The sequence below is a fragment of the Oncorhynchus gorbuscha genome, unplaced genomic scaffold (genome assembly GCF_021184085.1).
Source record: "Oncorhynchus gorbuscha isolate QuinsamMale2020 ecotype Even-year unplaced genomic scaffold, OgorEven_v1.0 Un_scaffold_2322, whole genome shotgun sequence".
In the NCBI taxonomy this organism is placed as follows: Eukaryota; Metazoa; Chordata; class Actinopteri; order Salmoniformes; family Salmonidae; genus Oncorhynchus; species Oncorhynchus gorbuscha.
In genome coordinates, this window is record NW_025746868.1 from 1 (window position 1) to 15,000 (window position 15,000).

Below are 15,000 nucleotides of genomic sequence, written 5' to 3' on the forward strand. Positions count from 1 at the left end.
CACTGACTCGATACCGGTACCCCCTGTATATAGCCTCCACATTGACTCTGTACCGCACTTCCTGTATATAGCCTCCACACTGACTCGATACGGTACCCTGTATATAGCCTCCACACTGACTCTGTACCGGTGTACCCCCTGTATATAGCCTCCACACTGACTCGATACCGGTACCCCTGTATATAGCCTCCACACTGACTCGATACCGGTGCCCCCTGTATATAGCCTCCACACTGACTCGATACCGGTACCCCCCTGTATATAGCCTCCACACTGACTCGATACCGGTACCCCCTGTATATAGCCTCCACACTGACTCGATACCGGTACCCCTGTATATAGCCTCCACACTGACTCGATACCGGTACCCCCTGTATATAGCCTCCACACTGACTCGATACCGGTACCCCCTGTATATAGCCTCCACATTGACTCTGTACCGGTACCCCCTGTATATAGCCTCCACATTGACTCTGTACCGGTACCCCCTGTATATAGCCTCCACACTGACTCGGTACCGGTACCCCCTGTATATAGCCTCCACACTGACTCGGTACCGGTACCCCCTGTATATAGCCTCCACACTGACTCGATACCGGTACCCCTGTATATAGCCTCCACACTGACTCTGTACCGGTACCCCCTGTATATAGTCTCCACATTGACTCTGTACCGGTACCCCCTGTATATAGCCTCCACACTGACTCGGTACGGTACCCCTGTATATAGCCTCCACATTGACTCTGTACCGGTACCCCCTGTATATAGCCTCCACACTGACTCTGTACCGGTACCCCCTGTATATAGTCTCCACATTGACTCTGTACCGGTACCCCCTGTATATAGCCTCCACACTGACTCTGGTACCCCTCTATGTAGCCTCCACACTGACTCTGGTACCCCCTGTATATAGCCTCCACATTGACTCTGTACCGGTACCCCCTGTATATAGCCTCCACACTGACTCTGGTACTCCCTGTATATAGCCTCCACACTGACTCGATACCGGTACCCCTATATATAGCCTCCACATTGACTCTGTACCGGTACCCCCTGTATATAGCCTCCACATTGACTCTGTACCGGTACCTCCTGTATATAGCCTCCACATTGACTCTGTACCGGTACCCCCTGTATATAGCCTCCACATTGACTCTGTACCGGTACCCCCTGTATATAGCCTCCACACTGACTCGATACCGTAATACCCTGTATATAGCCTCCACACTGACTCAGTACCCCCTGTATATAGCCTCCACATTGACTCTGTACTCCCTGTATATAGCCTCCACATTGACTCAGTACCCCCTGTATGTAGCCTCCACACTGACTCTGGTACCCCCTGTATATAGCCTCCACATTGACTCTGTACCGGTACCCCCTGTATATAGCCTCCACACTGACTCTGGTACTCCCTGTATATAGCCTCCACACTGACTCGATACCGGTACCCCTGTATATAGCCTCCACATTGACTCTGTACCGGTACCCCTGTATATAGCCTCCACATTGACTCTGTACCGGTACCTCCTGTATATAGCCTCCACATTGACTCTGTACCGGTACCCCCTGTATATAGCCTCCACATTGACTCTGTACCGGTACCCCTGTATATAGCCTCCACACTGACTCGATACCGTAATACCTGTATATAGCCTCCACACTGACTCAGTACCCCTGTATATAGCCTCCACATTGACTCTGTACTCCTGTATATAGCCTCCACATTGACTCTGTACTCCCTGTATATAGCCTCCACATTGACTCTGTACTCCTGTATTTAGCCTCCACACTGACTCAGTACCCCTGTATATAGCCTCCACACTGACTCAGTACCCCCCTGTATATAGCCTCCACATTGACTCTGGTACCCCCTGTATATAGCCTCCACACTGACTCAGGTACCCCTGTATATAGCCTCCACATTGACTCTGGTACCCCCTGTATATAGCCTCCACATTGACTCTGGTACCCCTGTATATAGCCTCCACACTGACTCAGGTACCCCCTGTATATAGCCTCCACATTGACTCTGGTACCCCCTGTATATAGCCTCCATATTGACTCTGTACTGGTACCCCCTGTATATAGCCTCCACACTGACTCGATACCGGTACCCCCTGTATATAGCCTCCACACTGACTCTGTACCGGTACCCCCTGTATATAGCCTCCACATTGACTCTGGTACCCCCTGTATATAGCCTCCATATTGACTCTGTACTGGTACCCCCTGTATATAGCCTCCACACTGACTCGATACCGGTACCCCCTGTATATAGCCTCCACACTGACTCTGTACCGGTACCCCCTGTATTTAGCCTCCACATTGACTCGATACCGGTACCCCCTGTATATAGCCTCCACATTGACTCTGGTACCCCCTGTATATAGCCTCCACACTGACTCGATACCGGTACCCCCTGTATTTAGCCTCCACATTGACTCGATACCGGTACCCCCTGTATATAGCCTCCACATTGACTCTGGTACCCCCTGTATATAGCCTCCACACTGACTCTGTACCGGTACCCCCTGTATTTAGCCTCCACATTGACTCGATACCGGTACCCCCTGTATATAGCCTCCACATTGACTCTGGTACCCCCTGTATATAGCCTCCACACTGACTCGATACCGGTACCCCCTGTATTTAGCCTCCACATTGACTCTGTACCGGTACCCCCTGTATATAGCCTCCACACTGACTCTGTACCGGTACCCCCTGTATATAGTCTCCACATTGACTCTGTACCGGTACCCCCTGTATATAGCCTCCACACTGACTCTGGTACCCCCTGTATGTAGCCTCCACACTGACTCTGGTACCCCCTGTATATAGCCTCCACATTGACTCTGTACCGGTACCCCCTGTATATAGCCTCCACACTGACTCGATACCGGTACCCCCTGTATATAGCCTCCACATTGACTCTGTACCGTACCCCCTGTATATAGCCTCCACACTGACTCGATACCGGTACCCCCTGTATATAGCCTCCACACTGACTCTGTACCGGTACCCCCTGTATATAGCCTCCACACTGACTCGATACCGGTACCCCCTGTATATAGCCTCCACACTGACTCGATACCGGTACCCCCTGTATATAGCCTCCACACTGACTCGATACCGGTACCCCCTGTATATAGCCTCCACACTGACTCGATACCGGTACCCCCTGTATATAGCCTCCACACTGACTCGATACCGGTACCCCCTGTATATAGCCTCCACACTGACTCGATACCGGTACCCCCTGTATATAGCCTCCACACTGACTCGATACCGGTACCCCCTGTATATAGCCTCCACATTGACTCTGTACCGGTACCCCCTGTATATAGCCTCCACATTGACTCTGTACCGGTACCCCCTGTATATAGCCTCCACACTGACTCGGTACCGGTACCCCCTGTATATAGCCTCCACACTGACTCGGTACCGGTACCCCCTGTATATAGCCTCCACACTGACTCGATACCGGTACCCCCTGTATATAGCCTCCACACTGACTCTGTACCGGTACCCCCTGTATATAGTCTCCACATTGACTCTGTACCGGTACCCCCTGTATATAGCCTCCACACTGACTCGGTACCGGTACCCCCTGTATATAGCCTCCACATTGACTCTGTACCGGTACCCCCTGTATATAGCCTCCACACTGACTCTGTACCGGTACCCCCTGTATATAGTCTCCACATTGACTCTGTACCGGTACCCCCTGTATATAGCCTCCACACTGACTCTGGTACCCCCTCTATGTAGCCTCCACACTGACTCTGGTACCCCCTGTATATAGCCTCCACATTGACTCTGTACCGGTACCCCCTGTATATAGCCTCCACACTGACTCTGGTACTCCCTGTATATAGCCTCCACACTGACTCGATACCGGTACCCCCTATATATAGCCTCCACATTGACTCTGTACCGGTACCCCCTGTATATAGCCTCCACATTGACTCTGTACCGGTACCTCCTGTATATAGCCTCCACATTGACTCTGTACCGGTACCCCCTGTATATAGCCTCCACATTGACTCTGTACCGGTACCCCCTGTATATAGCCTCCACACTGACTCGATACCGTAATACCCTGTATATAGCCTCCACACTGACTCAGTACCCCCTGTATATAGCCTCCACATTGACTCTGTACTCCCTGTATATAGCCTCCACATTGACTCAGTACCCCCTGTATGTAGCCTCCACACTGACTCTGGTACCCCCTGTATATAGCCTCCACATTGACTCTGTACCGGTACCCCCTGTATATAGCCTCCACACTGACTCTGGTACTCCCTGTATATAGCCTCCACACTGACTCGATACCGGTACCCCCTGTATATAGCCTCCACATTGACTCTGTACCGGTACCCCCTGTATATAGCCTCCACATTGACTCTGTACCGGTACCTCCTGTATATAGCCTCCACATTGACTCTGTACCGGTACCCCCTGTATATAGCCTCCACATTGACTCTGTACCGGTACCCCCTGTATATAGCCTCCACACTGACTCGATACCGTAATACCCTGTATATAGCCTCCACACTGACTCAGTACCCCCTGTATATAGCCTCCACATTGACTCTGTACTCCCTGTATATAGCCTCCACATTGACTCTGTACTCCCTGTATATAGCCTCCACATTGACTCTGTACTCCCTGTATTTAGCCTCCACACTGACTCAGTACCCCCTGTATATAGCCTCCACACTGACTCAGTACCCCCTGTATATAGCCTCCACATTGACTCTGGTACCCCCTGTATATAGCCTCCACACTGACTCAGGTACCCCCTGTATATAGCCTCCACATTGACTCTGGTACCCCCTGTATATAGCCTCCACATTGACTCTGGTACCCCCTGTATATAGCCTCCACACTGACTCAGGTACCCCCTGTATATAGCCTCCACATTGACTCTGGTACCCCCTGTATATAGCCTCCATATTGACTCTGTACTGGTACCCCCTGTATATAGCCTCCACACTGACTCGATACCGGTACCCCCTGTATATAGCCTCCACACTGACTCTGTACCGGTACCCCCTGTATATAGCCTCCACATTGACTCTGGTACCCCCTGTATATAGCCTCCATATTGACTCTGTACTGGTACCCCCTGTATATAGCCTCCACACTGACTCGATACCGGTACCCCCTGTATATAGCCTCCACACTGACTCTGTACCGGTACCCCCTGTATTTAGCCTCCACATTGACTCGATACCGGTACCCCCTGTATATAGCCTCCACATTGACTCTGGTACCCCCTGTATATAGCCTCCACACTGACTCGATACCGGTACCCCCTGTATTTAGCCTCCACATTGACTCGATACCGGTACCCCCTGTATATAGCCTCCACATTGACTCTGGTACCCCCTGTATATAGCCTCCACACTGACTCTGTACCGGTACCCCCTGTATTTAGCCTCCACATTGACTCGATACCGGTACCCCCTGTATATAGCCTCCACATTGACTCTGGTACCCCCTGTATATAGCCTCCACACTGACTCGATACCGGTACCCCCTGTATTTAGCCTCCACATTGACTCGTACCGGTACCCCTGTATATAGCCTCCACATTGACTCTGGTACCCCTGTATATAGCCTCCACACTGACTCTGTACCGGTACCCCCTGTATTTAGCCTCCACATTGACTCGATACCGGTACCCCCTGTATATAGTCTCCACATTGACTCTGGTACCCCCTGTATATAGCCTCCACACTGACTCTGGTACCCCCTGTATATAGCCTCCACATTGACTCTGTACCCCCTGTATATAGCCTCCACACTGACTCTGGTACCCCCTGTATATAGCCTCCACACTGACTCTGTACTGGTACCCCCTGTATATAGCCTCCACATTGACTCTGGTACCCCCTGTATATAGCCTCGTTATTGTTAGTTTATTGTGTTACTTTTTATTATTTTTTACTTTAGTTTATTTGGTAAATATTTTCTTAACTCTTCTTGAACTGCACAGTTGGTTTAGGGCTTGTAAGTAAGCATTTCACGGTAAAGTCTGCACAGTTGGTTTAGGGCTTGTAAGTAAGCATTTCACGGTAAAGTCTGCACAGTTGGTTTAGGGCTTGTAAGTAAGCATTTCACGGTAAAGTCTACACAGTTGGTTTAGGGCTTGTAAGTAAGCATTTCACGGTAAAGTCTACACAGTTGGTTTAGGGCTTGTAAGTGAGCATTTCACGGTAAAGTCTACACAGTTGGTTTAGGGCTTGTAAGTAAGCATTTCACGGTAAAGTCTACACAGTTGCTTTAGGGCTTGTAAGTAAGCATTTCACGGTAAAGTCTACACAGTTGGTTTAGGGCTTGTAAGTAAGCATTTCACGGTAAAGTCTACACAGTTGGTTTAGGGCTTGTAAGTAAGCATTTCACGGTAAAGTCTACACAGTTGGTTTAGGGCTTGTAAGTAAGCATTTCACGGTAAAGTCTACACAGTTGCTTTAGGGCTTGTAAGTAAGCATTTCACTGTAAAGTCTACACAGTTGCTTTAGGGCTTGTAAGTAAGCATTTCACGGTAAAGTCTGCACAGTTGGTTTAGGGCTTGTAAGTAAGCATTTCACTGTAAAGTCTACACAGTTGGTTTAGGGCTTGTAAGTAAGCATTTCACGGTAAAGTCTACACAGTTGCTTTAGGGCTTGTAAGTAAGCATTTCACTGTAAAGTCTACACAGTTGCTTTAGGGCTTGTAAGTAAGCATTTCACTGTAAAGTCTGCACAGTTGGTTTAGGGCTTGTAAGTAAGCATTTCACTGTAAAGTCTACACAGTTGGTTTAGGGCTTGTAAGTAAGCATTTCACGGTAAAGTCTACACAGTTGGTTTAGGGCTTGTAAGTAAGCATTTCACGGTAAAGTCTACACAGTTGGTTTAGGGCTTGTAAGTAAGCATTTCACGGTAAAGTCTACACAGTTGGTTTAGGGCTTGTAAGTGAGCATTTCACGGTAAAGTCTACACAGTTGGTTTAGGGCTTGTAAGTAAGCATTTCACGGTAAAGTCTACACAGTTGCTTTAGGGCTTGTAAGTAAGCATTTCACGGTAAAGTCTGCACAGTTGCTTTAGGGCTTGTAAGTAAGCATTTCACGGTAAAGTCTACACAGTTGCTTTAGGGCTTGTAAGTAAGCATTTCACGGTAAAGTCTACACAGTTGCTTTAGGGCTTGTAAGTAAGCATTTCACTGTAAAGTCTACTCTTGTTGTATTCGGCGCATGTGACAAATAAAGTTGAATTTGATTGATCTCCTTATTCCCCTCGTCTCCTCTCCTTATTCCTCTCAACTGAGAGCTAATTCCAAGCAAACTATTTGTGTGTATTCTTGTGAATTGTTAGATATTACACAACATCTGCTAAATATGTGTATGGACCAATACAATTTGAATGGATTTTTAGATAAACCCATATATCCATTTGGTTAAGCAGCCAGCAGCCCATTAGTTTCCACTAGAGGTAAAGTCAGTTAAATGTAGAACTATCTGTCATCATACTCAGTGTGTTTTCTGGTTCAGTACCAACTAACATAATCAAACGTTGATAAACCCCATCAGAACAGTACTAAATGTTGAATGCTGATAAATCCCATCAGAACAGAACTAAATGTTGAATGTTGATAAACCCCATCAGAACAGAACTAAACATTGAATGCTGATAAACCCCATCAGAACAGAACTAAACGACCCCATCAGAACAGAACTAAACGACCCCATCAGAACAGAACTAAACAACCCCATCAGAACAGAACTAAACGTTGAATGCTGATAAACCCCATCAGAACAGAACTAAACGTTGATAAACCCCATCAGAACAGAACTAAACGTTGATAAACCCCATCAGAACAGAACTAAACGACCCCATCAGAACAGAACTAAACGACCCCATCAGAACAGAACTAAACGTTGAATGCTGATAAACCCCATCAGAACAGAACTAAACGTTGATAAACCCCATCAGAACAGAACTAAACGTTGATAAACCCCATCAGAACAGAACTAAACGACCCCATCAGAACAGAACTAAACGACCCCATCAGAACAGAACTAAACGTTGAATGCTGATAAACCCCATCAGAACAGAACTAAACGTTGATAAACCCCATCAGAACAGAACTAAACGTTGATAAACCCCATCAGAACAGAACTAAACGACCCCATCAGAACAGAACTAAACAACCCCATCAGAACAGAACTAAACGTTGAATGCTGATAAACCCCATCAGAACAGAACTAAACGTTGATAAACCCCATCAGAACAGAACTAAACGTTGATAAACCCCATCAGAACAGAACTAAACGACCCCATCAGAACAGAACTAAACGACCCCATCAGAACAGAACTAAACGTTGAATGCTGATAAACCCCATCAGAACAGAACTAAACGTTGATAAACCCCATCAGAACAGAACTAAACGTTGATAAACCCCATCAGAACAGAACTAAACGACCCCATCAGAACAGAACTAAACGACCCCATCAGAACAGAACTAAACGTTGAATGCTGATAAACCCCATCAGAACAGAACTAAACGTTGATAAACCCCATCAGAACAGAACTAAACGTTGATAAACCCCATCAGAACAGAACTAAACGACCCCATCAGAACAGAACTAAACGACCCCATCAGAACAGAACTAAACGTTGAATGCTGATAAACCCCATCTGAACAGAACCAAACGCGTTGTGACGGACGGGGCAGTTGTCCTCTGTTTGTACTTCATGGGTTTCCGTAGTTGAAAGTGCGCATGCTCCCTGTCGCTTTAAAATATCTTCTCTTTCAAGGTAAGAAAGCGTTTCTATATTAACTGCATAACTCGTGTAGTTACACAAACCCGTTGCAATAGAGCAAACAACAACAACCACAGCTAGTTAGTTTCTAGGATACAAACAAACCGACTTTTAACACGCCTCTTTCCGTGGTTTGCTTGTTAAGCAGAGAGTATTGTAGTTTTGGGACACAACATGGGGAGTCTGTATATTGGTTGGGATGCCTTTTTGGCCGTTTTGGGATGGCAGTAATGACTAGTTGTTTTAGCGTACCTCCGTTATTTGGTGGTATGAGTGCCAAACATCTTCACATTATTCAGCTTGAATAGCTGGTCCAAGTTGAATGGCGGCTTCCTGGGCATTAAGAAGGATCTGCATGTTCAACTTCTCCTGTACGGACAGATTCTGGTTCACTGTACTGGATAGTTCCCCTTAGTGATGACTGGCAGATACACTAGCTAGATAGTTCCCCTTAGTGATGACTGGCAGATACACTAGCTAGATAGTTCCCCTGACTGATGGCTGGCAGATACACTAGCTAGCTAGTTCCCCTTAGTGATGACTGGCAGATACACTAGCTAGCTAGATAGTTCCCCTGACTGATGGCTGGCAGATACACTAGATAGTTCCCCTTAGTGATGACTGGCAGATACACTAGCTAGCTAGCTAGTTCCCCTGAACGATGGCTGGCAGATACACTAGCTAGATAGCTCCCCTGACTGATGACTGGCAGATACACTAGCTAGCTAGTTCCCCTGACTGATGGCTGGCAGATACACTAGATAGCTAGTTCCCCTGACTGATGGCTGGCAGATACACTAGATAGCTAGTTCCCCTGACTGATGGCTGGCAGATACACTAGATAGTTCCCCTGACTGATGGCTGGCAGATACACTAGCTAGCTAGTTCCCCTGACTGATGGCTGGCAGATACACTAGCTAGCTAGTTCCCCTGACTGATGGCTGGCAGATACACTAGATAGTTCCCCTTAGTGATGGCTGGCAGATACACTAGCTAGCTAGTTCCCTGACTGATGGCTGGCAGATACACTAGCTAGTTCCCCTGACTGATGGCTGGCAGATACACTAGCTAGCTAGTTCCCCTGACTGATGGCTGGCAGATACACTAGCTAGTTCCCCTGACTGATGGCTGGCAGATACACTAGCTAGCTAGTTCCCCTGACTGATGGCTGGCAGATACACTAGATAGTTCCCCTGACTGATGGCTGGCAGATACACTAGATAGTTCCCCTTAGTGATGGCTGGCAGATACACTAGCTAGCTAGTTCCCCTGACTGATGGCTGGCAGATACACTAGCTAGTTCCCCTGACTGATGGCTGGCAGATACACTAGCTAGCTAGTTCCCCTGACTGATGGCTGGCAGATACACTAGATAGTTCCCCTTAGTGATGGCTGGCAGATACACTAGCTAGCTAGTTCCCCTGACTGATGGCTGGCAGATACACTAGCTAGTTCCCCTGAGTGATGGCTGGCAGATACACTAGCTAGTTCCCCTGAGTGATGGCTGGCAGATACACTAGCTAGCTAGATAGCTCCCCTGACTGATGGCTGGCAGATACACTAGCTAGCTAGATAGTTCCCCTGACTGATGGCTGGCAGATACACTAGCTAGCTAGATAGTTCCCCTGACTGATGGCTGGCAGATACACTAGCTAGCTAGATAGCTCCCCTTAGTGATGGCTGGCAGATAGTTCCCCTGACTGATGGCTGGCAGATACACTAGATAGATCCCCTGACTGATGGCTGGCAGATACACTAGCTAGTCCCCCTGAGTGATGACTGGCAGATACACTAGATAGATCCCCTGACTGATGGCTGGCAGATACACTAGATAGTTCCCCTGAGTGATGGCTGGCAGATACACTAGATAGTTCCCCTGACTGATGGCTGGCAGATACACTAGATAGTTCCCCTGACTGATGGCTGGCAGATACACTAGATAGCTCCCCTGACTGATGGCTGGCAGATACACTAGCTAGCTAGATAGTTCCCCTGAGTGATGGCTGGCAGATACACTAGCTAGTTCCCCTGAGTGATGGCTGGCAGATACACTAGCTAGTTCCCCTGAGTGATGGCTGGCAGATACACTAGCTAGCTAGATAGCTCCCCTGACTGATGGCTGGCAGATACACTAGCTAGTTCCCCTGAGTGATGGCTGGCAGATACACTAGCTAGTTCCCCTGAGTGATGGCTGGCAGATACACTAGCTAGTTCCCCTGAGTGATGGCTGGCAGATACACTAGCTAGTTCCCCTGAGTGATGGCTGGCAGATACACTAGCTAGCTAGATAGCTCCCCTTAGTGATGGCTGGCAGATACACTAGCTAGCTAGATAGCTCCCCTTAGTGATGGCTGGCAGATAAACTAGCTAGTTCCCCTGAGTGATGGCTGGCAGATACACTAGCTAGTCCCCCTTAGTGATGGCCGGCAGATACACTAGCTAGCTAGATAGCTCCCCTGAGTGATGGCTGGCAGATACACTAGCTAGTCCCCCTTAGTGATGGCTGGCAGATACACTAGCTAGCTAGATAGCTCCCCTGACTGATGACTGGCAGATAGCTCCCCAGCTCCCCTGAGTGATGGCTGGCAGATACACTAGCTAGCTCCCCTTAGTGATGGCTGGCAGATACACTAGCTAGTTCCCCTGAGTGATGGCTGGCAGATACACTAGCTAGTTCCCCTGAGTGATGGCTGGCAGATACACTAGCTAGCTAGATAGCTCCCCTGACTGATGACTGGCAGATAGCTCCCCAGCTCCCCTGAGTGATGGCTGGCAGATACACTAGCTAGTTCCCCTGAGTGATGGCTGGCAGATACATTAGCTAGTTCCCATGAGTGATGGCTGGCAGATACACTAGCTAGCTAGATAGTTCCCCTTAGTGATGGCTGGCAGATACACTAGCTAGCTAGATAGCTCCTCTGAGTGATGGCTGGCAGATACACTAGATAGTTCCCCTTAGTGATGGCTGGCAGATACACTAGATAGTTCCCCTGAGTGATGGCTGGCAGATACACTAGCTAGTTCCCCTGAGTGATGGCTGGCAGATACACTAGCTAGCTAGATAGCTCCCCTGACTGATGGCTGGCAGATACGCTAGCTAGCTAGATAGCTCCCCTGACTGATGGCTGGCAGATAGTTCCCCTGAGTGATGGCTGGCAGATACACTAGCTAGCTAGATAGTTCCCCTGACTGATGGCTGGCAGATACACTAGCTAGCTAGATAGTTCCCCTGACTGATGGCTGGCAGATACACTAGATAGCTAGATAGCTCCCCTGACTGATGGCTGGCAGATACACTAGCTAGCTAGATAGCTCCCCTGAGTGATGGCTGGCAGATACGCTAGCTAGCTAGATAGCTCCCCTGACTGATGGCTGGCAGATACACTAGATAGTTCCCCTGAGTGATGGCTGGCAGATACACTAGCTAGCTAGATAGCTCCCCTGAGTGATGGCTGGCAGATACACTAGCTAGCTAGATAGCTCCCCTGACTGATGGCTGGCAGATACACTAGATAGTTCCCCTGAGTGATGGCTGGCAGATACACTAGATAGTTCCCCTGAGTGATGGCTGGCAGATAGACTAGCTGCCTGAGTGAGGGTTAGGGTTAGGGTGACCTCCACATTGACTCTGCAGATAGACTAGCTAGCTAAGTGCATCAATGCTTTGCTATGTAAGATCATTCTATCTTGTTTAATGGAGCTGCTGTTGACTGTGTGTTCTGATGTCTCAGGGACCTGATGATGAGTGTGTTACTGTGTGTTCTGATGATGAGTGTGTTACTGTGTGTTCTGATGATGAGTGTGTTACTGTGTGTTCTGATGATGAGTGTGTTACTGTGTGTTCTGATGATGAGTGTGTTACTGTGTGTTCTGATGTTTCAGGGACCTGATGATGAGTGTGTTACTGTGTGTTCTGATGATGAGTGTGTTACTGTGTGTTCTGATGTTTCAGGGACCTGATGATGAGTGTGTTACTGTGTGTTCTGATGATGAGTGTGTTACTGTGTGTTCTGATGATGAGTGTGTTACTGTGTGTTCTGATGATGAGTGTGTTACTGTGTGTTCTGATGATGAGTGTGTTACTGTGTGTTCTGGTGATGAGTGTGTTACTGTGTGTTCTGATGTTTCAGGGACCTGATGATGAGTGTGTTACTGTGTGTTCTGATGTTGAGTGTGTTACTGTGTGTTCTGATGTTGAGTGTGTTACTGTGTGTTCTGATGTTTCAGGGACCTGATGATGAGTGTGTTACTGTGTGTTCTGATGATGAGTGTGTTACTGTGTGTTCTGATGTTTCAGGGACCTGATGATGAGTGTGTTACTGTGTGTTCTGATGATGAGTGTGTTACTGTGTGTTCTGATGATGAGTGTGTTACTGTGTGTTCTGATGTTTCAGGGACCTGATGATGAGTGTGTTACTGTGTGTTCTGATGATGAGTGTGTTACTGTGTGTTCTGATGATGAGTGTGTTACTGTGTGTTCTGATGATGAGTGTGTTACTGTGTGTTCTGGTGATGAGTGTGTTACTGTGTGTTCTGATGTTTCAGGGACCTGATGATGAGTGTGTTACTGTGTGTTCTGATGATGAGTGTGTTACTGTGTGTTCTGGTGATGAGTGTGTTACTGTGTGTTCTGATGTTTCAGGGACCTGATGATGAGTGTGTTACTGTGTGTTCTGATGTTTCAGGGACCTGATGATGAGTGTGTTACTGTGTGTTCTGATGATGAGTGTGTTACTGTGTGTTCTGATGATGAGTGTGTTACTGTGTGTTCTGATGATGAGTGTGTTACTGTGTGTTCTGATGATGAGTGTGTTACTGTGTGTTCTGATGTTGAGTGTGTTACTGTGTGTTCTGATATTTCAGGGACCTGATGATGAGTGTGTTACTGTGTGTTCTGATGATGAGTGTGTTACTGTGTGTTCTGATGATGAGTGTGTTACTGTGTGTTCTGATGTTGAGTGTGTTACTGTGTGTTCTGATGTTTCAGGGACCTGATGATGAGTGTGTTACTGTGTGTTCTGATGATGAGTGTGTTACTGTGTGTTCTGATGATGAGTGTGTTACTGTGTGTTCTGATGTCTCAGGGACCTGATGATGAGTGTGTTACTGTGTGTTCTGATGATGAGTGTGTTACTGTGTGTTCTGATGTTTCAGGGACCTGATGATGAGTGTGTTACTGTGTGTTCTGATGATGAGTGTGTTACTGTGTGTTCTGATGATGAGTGTGTTACTGTGTGTTCTGATGATGAGTGTGTTACTGTGTGTTCTGATGTTGAGTGTGTTACTGTGTGTTCTGATGTTTCAGGGACCTGATGATGAGTGTGTTACTGTGTGTTCTGATGATGAGTGTGTTACTGTGTGTTCTGATGATGAGTGTGTTACTGTGTGTTCTGATGTCTCAGGGACCTGATGATGAGTGTGTTACTGTGTGTTCTGATGTCTCAGGGACCTGATGATGAGTGTGTTACTGTGTGTTCTGATGTTTCAGGGACCTGATGATGAGTGTGTTACTGTGTGTTCTGATGTTTCAGGGACCTGATGATGAGTGTGTTACTGTGTGTTCTGATGTTTCAGGGACCTGATGATGAGTGTGTTCTGATGGTTCAGGGACCTGATGATGAGTGTTTTACTGTGTGTTCTGATGATGAGTGTGTTACTGTGTGTTCTGATGATGGGTGTGTTACTGTGTGTTCTGATGATGAGTGTGTTACTGTGTGTTCTGATGATGAGTGTGTTACTGTGTTTTCTGATGATGAGTGTGTTACTGTGTGTTCTGATGATGAGTGTGTTACTGTGTGTTCTGATGATGAGTGTGTTACTGTGTGTTCTGATGATGAGTGTGTTACTGTGTGTTCTGATGATGAGTGTGTTACTGTGTGTTCTGATGTTTCAGGGACCTGATGATGAGTGTGTTACTGTGTGTTCTGATGATGAGTGTGTTACTGTGTGTTCTGATGATGAGTGTGTTACTGTGTGTTCTGATGATGAGTGTGTTACTGTGTGTTCTGATGATGAGTGTGTTACTGTGTGTTCTGATGATGAGTGTGTTACTGTGTGTTCTGATGATGAGTGTGTTACTGTGTGTTCTGATGATGAGTGTGTTACTGTGTGTTCTGATGATGAGTGTGTTCTGATGTTTCAGGGACCTGATGATGAGTGTGTTACTGTGTGTTCTGATGTTTCAGG

General features: G+C 47.3%; 1 pseudogene; it reads left to right on the forward strand.

Annotated features, from left to right (window-relative positions):
* The first annotated feature begins 8,717 nt into the window (after positions 1 to 8,717).
* The window catches only part of LOC124025636, a 45,228-nt pseudogene continuing 38,945 nt past the window's right edge, over positions 8,718 to 15,000 (forward strand).